A 6,443-nucleotide genomic window follows, 5' to 3' on the forward strand; every position below is an offset into this window, starting at 1 on the left:
AATAGAGATGGCGTGACGTCACACATAGCAACAGAGACGCTGTTAGCCGGGAGAGCGAAGCACGTGAGGAATCGTCTATACGGCGAGGGGGGGAGTGGACCCATAGCAACCAATCAGGCGGAAGCTTCTGGAAGATCAGCTGGAATCCGGTTGCTATGGGTGACTTCTCTTTTTCTGCACGCTTTAGATAAGCCCTCCTGTACATGGCGGTGTCCGCGAGCACCGTCTAGACTCTAGAGAAAAGTCTTACTCATTTTCTGTTTTTATTGTGCGGCTGCAGAACGGATATACGGATGCGGACAGCACGCGGTCTTTTGTGGCTCCATGAATAGCTCCACATCAAATCCGCAAAAAACACGGATCGGGTGCAAAACGAAACTATGGTCATGTGCATGAGGCCTAAATCTGTTGGCAGGAGTCCCCGCGACACCGCCCTGTGGAAGGACGCCCGTCTGCGGTCCATGGCTTCATTCTAAAGAATAGGGACTTGTAATCCATTTGAAAATGAGCAGTTAGGTGCACCAAGGGCGGGGCCAAGCCACTGTGCACCCGTGCCCCGCCCCTGGCTGGAAGAGGGAGGGGCATGGGTGCACAGAGAGGCTTGGCCCTGCCCTCAGTGCACTTAAAGGGGTTTTCCCATCTCAGAAAATGGGGACATATCGCTAGGATGTGCCCCCATTATCTGATAGGTGCGGGTCCCAATGAGAACGGAGCGGGGAAATGAACGGAGGGCGCACTGCGCATGCGCAGCCGCCCTCCATTCATTTATATGGGGCCTCCGAAAATAGCCGAGCGCTGGCTCGGCTATTGCCGTCTGCCCTATAGAAATGAATGGGAGCATTGGCCGCGCATGTGCAGTGCGTTCCCATTCACTTCTATAGGAGCAGCCCTTGGTGGTGGACGGATCCCGGGAAATCCATGGTCCTCCAGCCGCAGTGCTCCCCGCTTTGTTCTCGTTGTAGGTGCGGCTCCCAGCGGTGGGACCCGCACCTATCAGACAATGGGGGCATATCCCAGTCATTGCACTGCTTGCCCATACAGTATAGAATCCAATTTAAACTGCTCGTCCTCACCCACAAAGCTCTCCACAGTGCTGCACTCCTGCATCTCCTCCTCATCTCTGTCTACCATCCTACCCGTACTCTCCTCAGTGCTGCACCCCCTACATCTCCTCCTCATCTCTGTCTACCATCCTACCCGTGCTCTCCACAGTGCTGCACCCCCTACATCTCCTCCTCATCTCTGTCTACCATCCTACCCGTGCTCTCCACAGTGCTGCACCCCCTACATCTCCTCCTCATCTCTGTCTACCATCCTACCTGTACTCTCCACAGTGCTGCACCCCCTACATCTCCTCCTCATCTCTGTCTACCATCCTAACCGTGCTCTCCACAGTGCTGCACCCCCTACATCTCCTCCTCATCTCTGTCTACCATCCTAACCGTGCTCTCCACAGTGCTGCACCCCCTACATCTCCTCCTCATCTCTGTCTACCATCCTACCAGTGCTCTCCACAGTGCTGCACCCTCTACATCTCCTCCTTCATCTCTGTCTACTATCCTACCCGTGCTCTCCACAGTGCTGCACCTCCTACATCTCCTCCTCATCTCTGTCTACCATCCTACCTGTGCTCTCCACAGTGCTGCACCCCTACATCTCCTCATCTCTGTCTACCATCCTACCTGTGCTCTCCACAGTGCTGCACCCCCCTACATCTCCTCACCATCTCTGTCTACCATCCTACCCGTTTTCTCCACAGTGCTGCACCTCCTACTTCTCCTCATCTCTGTCTACCATCCTACCTATGCTCTCCATAGTGCTGCACCCCCCTACATCTCCTCACCATCTCTGTCTACCATCTTACCCGTGCTCTCCACAGTGCTGCACCCCCTACATCTCCTCCTCATCTCTGTCTACCATCCTACCTGTGCTCTCCACAGTGCTGCACCCCCTACATCTCCTCCTCATCTCTGTCTACCATCCTACCTGTGCTCTCCACAGTGCTGCACCCCCCTACATCTCCTCACCATCTCTGTCTACCATCGTACCCGTGCTCTCCACAGTGCTGCACCCCCTACATCTCCTCCTCATCTCTGTCTAACATCCTACATGTGCTCTCCACAGTGCTGCACCTCCTACATCTCCTCCTCATCTCTGTCTACCATCCTACCTGTGCTTTCCACAGTGCTGCACCCCCTACATCTCCTCATCTCTGTCTACCATCCTACCCGTGCTCTCCACAGTGCTGCACCCCCTACATCTCCTCCTCATCTCTGTCTGCCGTCCTACCCATGCTCTCCACAGTGCTGCACCCCCTACATCTCCTCCTCATCTCTGTCTGCCATCCTACCCGTGCTCTCCACAGTGCTGCACCCCCTACATCTCCTCCTCATCTCTGTCTACCATCCTACATGTGCTCTCCACAGTGCTGCACCCCCTACATCTCCTCCTCATCTCTGTCTGCCATCCTACCCATGCTCTCCACAGTGCTGCACCCCCTACATCTCCTCCTCATCTCTGTCTGCCATCCTACCCGTGCTCTCCACAGTGCTGCACCCCCTACATCTCCTCCTCATCTCTGTCTGCCATCCTACCCGTGCTCTCCACAGTGCTGCACCCCTACATCTCCTCCTCATCTCTGTCTACCATCCTACCCGTGCTCTCCACAGTGCTGCACCCCCTACATCTCCTCCTCATCTCTGTCTACCATCCTACCTGTGCTCTCCACAATGCAGCACCCCCTACATCTCCTCCTCATCTCTGTCTACCATCCTACCCGTGCTCTCCACAGTGCTGCACCCCCCAACATCTCCTCCACATCTCTGTCTACCCTCCTACCTGTGCTCTCCACAGTGCTGCACCCCCTACATCTCCTCCTCATCTCTGTCTACCATCCTACCCGTGCTCTCCACAGTGCTGCACCCCCTACATCTCCTCCTCATCTCTGTCTACCATCCTACCCGTGCTCTCCACAGTGCTGCACCCCCTACATCTCCTCCTCATCTCTGTCTGCCTTCCTACCCATGCTCTCCACAGTGCTGCACCCCCTACATCTCCTCCTCATCTCTGTCTGCCATCCTACCCGTGCTCTCCACAGTGCTGCACCCCCTACATCTCCTCATCATCTCTGTCTACCATCCTACCTGTACTCTCCACAGTACTGCACCCCTACATCTCCTCCTCATCTCTGTCTACCATCCTACCCGTGCTCTCCACAGTGCTGCACCCCCTACATCTCCTCCTCATCTCTGTCTACCATCCTACCCGTGCTCTCCACAGTGCTGCACCTCCTACATCTCCTCCTCATCTCTGTCTACCATCCTACCCGTGCTCTCCACAGTGCTGCACCCCTACATCTCCTCCTCATCTCTGTCTACCATCCTACCCGTGCTCTCCACAGTGCTGCACCCCCTACATCTCCTCCTCATCTCTGTCTACCATCCTACCCGTGCTCTCCACAGTGCTGCACCTCCTACATCTCCTCCTCATCTCTGTCTACCATCCTACCCGTGCTCTCCACAGTGCTGCACCCCTACATCTCCTCCTCATCTCTGTCTACCATCCTACCTGTACTCTCCACAGTGCTGCACCCCCTACATTTCCTCCTCATCTCTTACTGCCATCCTACCCGTGCTCTTCGTTACCTCTCACTCCCGGTTACAGGACTTCTCCCGAGCTGCATCGGTTCTCTGAACGCCAAGAAATCAGGTTAAATAACAACATACACAGTTTTAGGTGCTCCCTAAAAACACATCCTTTTGGGGTGACCTATCACATCCCCTGATCTAACCCCCTCTCCATATAGAGCCCATTTATCATTTACTGAACCTGATCCTCCACCAAACTTCACCACACAGACGCACTACAGATACCAGCTGCTGACGGCTCATGCAGCTTTACATCTGCTCCCCTATTTTCCCCAACATGGCCGGACTATTGTACAAAACACTTTTCCCTTTTGTGTCACCCTATCGCTACATAGACTGTAAGCTCTTGTGTCACCCCCGGCTCCTCATAGATTGTAAGCTCTTGTGTCTTCTCTATCTCCTCATAAAATGTAAGCTCTTGTGTCCCCCATCTCCTCATAGATTGTAAGCTCTTGTGTCCCCCATCTCCTCATAGATTGTAAGCTCTTGTGTCTCCCCCATCTCCTCATAGATTGTAAGCTCTTGTGTCTCCCCCATCTCCTCATAGATTGTAAGCTCTTGTGTCTCCCCCATCTCCTCATAGATTGTAAGCTCGTGTCTCCCCCATCTCCTCATAGATTGTAAGCTCTTGTGTCTCCTCCATCTCCTCATAGATTGTAAGCTCGTGTGTCTCCTCCATCTCCTCATAGATTGTAAGCTCTTGTGTCTCCTCCATCTCCTCATAGATTGTAAGCTCTTGTGTCTCCCCCATCTCCTCATAGATTGTAAGCTCTTGTGTCCCCAATCTCCCCATAGATTGTAAGCTCTGTACTGAACCTGATTGTGCTCACAGAATAAAACACTTTTACAGAGGAATCAGTAATGGGCTTACTTGGCAAAAACCTCTAAAATATAACCTTTATTTAACCATATTAAAATAAATAACCCCCACATCAATAAATCCCCACAATTAGTGTCGCCAGATACCATAAGAAAGATGTCGAGGACATTTCTAGGTCCGTGTATAGAAGTATTTGCAGGGTGGGCAGCAGGATGCCGCTGCTCACGGTTCCTGTGGTGAATCTGGAACGGGGGCGCCCACCAGGGTTTTTTGGTCACAAGATATAGTGTCGGGGTGGGATCTCTCCCTGGGTGTCCCTTTCAGAATATCCTAATTGCCATTACCATCACTTATCTGCTGCCTAATTTCGTCCCCTGATGAACCGATGACTATCAGTGGGGAAACGCGTCGTGACAGATCTTCCAAGGGATTTCTAGGGTATCCACAGGGTTTAGCCACGATAAGCGGGGGTGCTCCGCTTTTAGGCAGGGATAGATCCCACCCCGACACTATATCTTGTGACCCTAAAACCCTGGTGGGCGCCTCCGTTCCAGATTCACCACAGGAGTAATGGCATCCTGCTGCCCACCCTGCAAATACTTATATACACGGACCTAGAAATGGCCTCCACATCTTTCTTATGGTATCTGGCGACACTATTTGTGGGCATTGAGGTTTTTGCCAGGTAAGCCCATGAACCAGATTGTACAGCGCTGCAGAATATGTTGGCGCTATAGAAATAATTATTATATGGATGGAGTTATTTTTCTCCAGACTGAGGCCATGGATCGCAGCGTGAAAGGTGTCATTCCATTCAGCGTGCAGGTTTATCAGGGGCGTTCCTGCTGGGACCACCTTTAACCATCATGCCCCTTTTCTATTGCTGCCCACTTGAGATCGGCACTTACCAACTGTATCCAGTCTTAGCAGTGATCTCAGGAGTCCGGCTCCAGCAGATAGACCAGTTTCGGGCTGAATTCGCACATGGAAGCCGTTTTCTGCCGACATTTCCATGACGGTCCATCTCATCTGCAGAGATCTTGGCTCCAGGCACAGCCTCGTCCAGATGGTGGGAATGGCGCTTGGGTAAAATGTCTGCAGCACGTGCCGTGTCTCCTGCAGTCCCATAGAGGTGAGTGGAGGGGCCGACGTCCATGTGTCTGCTGCTCCATTCAAAAATTAGCATAGGCCCCGCTGCTGGGACCCCACAGATCAGATCCTTAAAGGGGTTTTCCCATCTCAGACAATGGGGGAATTTCTCTCCTAAACACAGCCGAGAGAAGTGAAAATGGAGGTGGGCACACCACTCATGCCCAGCTGCCCCCCATTCATTTCTATGGGGAAATCAAAAAATAACCACGCGTCACTCGGATATTTTTGGCAGCTCAGTATGAACGCTTAGTGGTGGCCGGATCTAGCATTGCCAGCAAAGTTTTTGGCTTTGTTTATGAGAGATTTTTTTTGGGGGTGGGGGAAAGAGTTATATCTTAGATCAGGGATGCCCAAGCTTTGGCCCTCCAGCTATTGCAAAACTACAACTCCCAACATGCTCAGACAGCTTACAGCAGGGCATGGTGGGAGTGGGAGTTGGAGGGCCGCAGGTTGCGCATCCCTGTCAGAGATCTGTCCCCGTTGTCTGAGATGGGAATACCCTTTTAACCCCTTTTCTGTTTACTGGCTGCCACACAGTCTTCAATCACGGAATCTTAAGCAGCACCCATCACTGGGGAGATGTGGCCCCCTACAGGGGCCACACGCTGGACAGCATATCTCCAGAGGCTGCGGCTCTACAACACAGACTGTCAGGGTGAGTCAAGGCTTTACATCCTTGGGCCACGTTAAATCCTGGCTCACCCTCGGCTCCGCTGACCCACAGGGACCCATGATGCAGTAAGTTCTGAACCATGGTGGGTGATACAGGTTCAGATCGGGGGTCTGAGTGCAGGGATAAGGAGAGAAGCGCGCCCATCCCTCCT

The sequence above is a fragment of the Bufo gargarizans genome, chromosome 7 (genome assembly GCF_014858855.1).
Source record: "Bufo gargarizans isolate SCDJY-AF-19 chromosome 7, ASM1485885v1, whole genome shotgun sequence".
Lineage (NCBI taxonomy): Eukaryota > Metazoa > Chordata > Amphibia > Anura > Bufonidae > Bufo > Bufo gargarizans.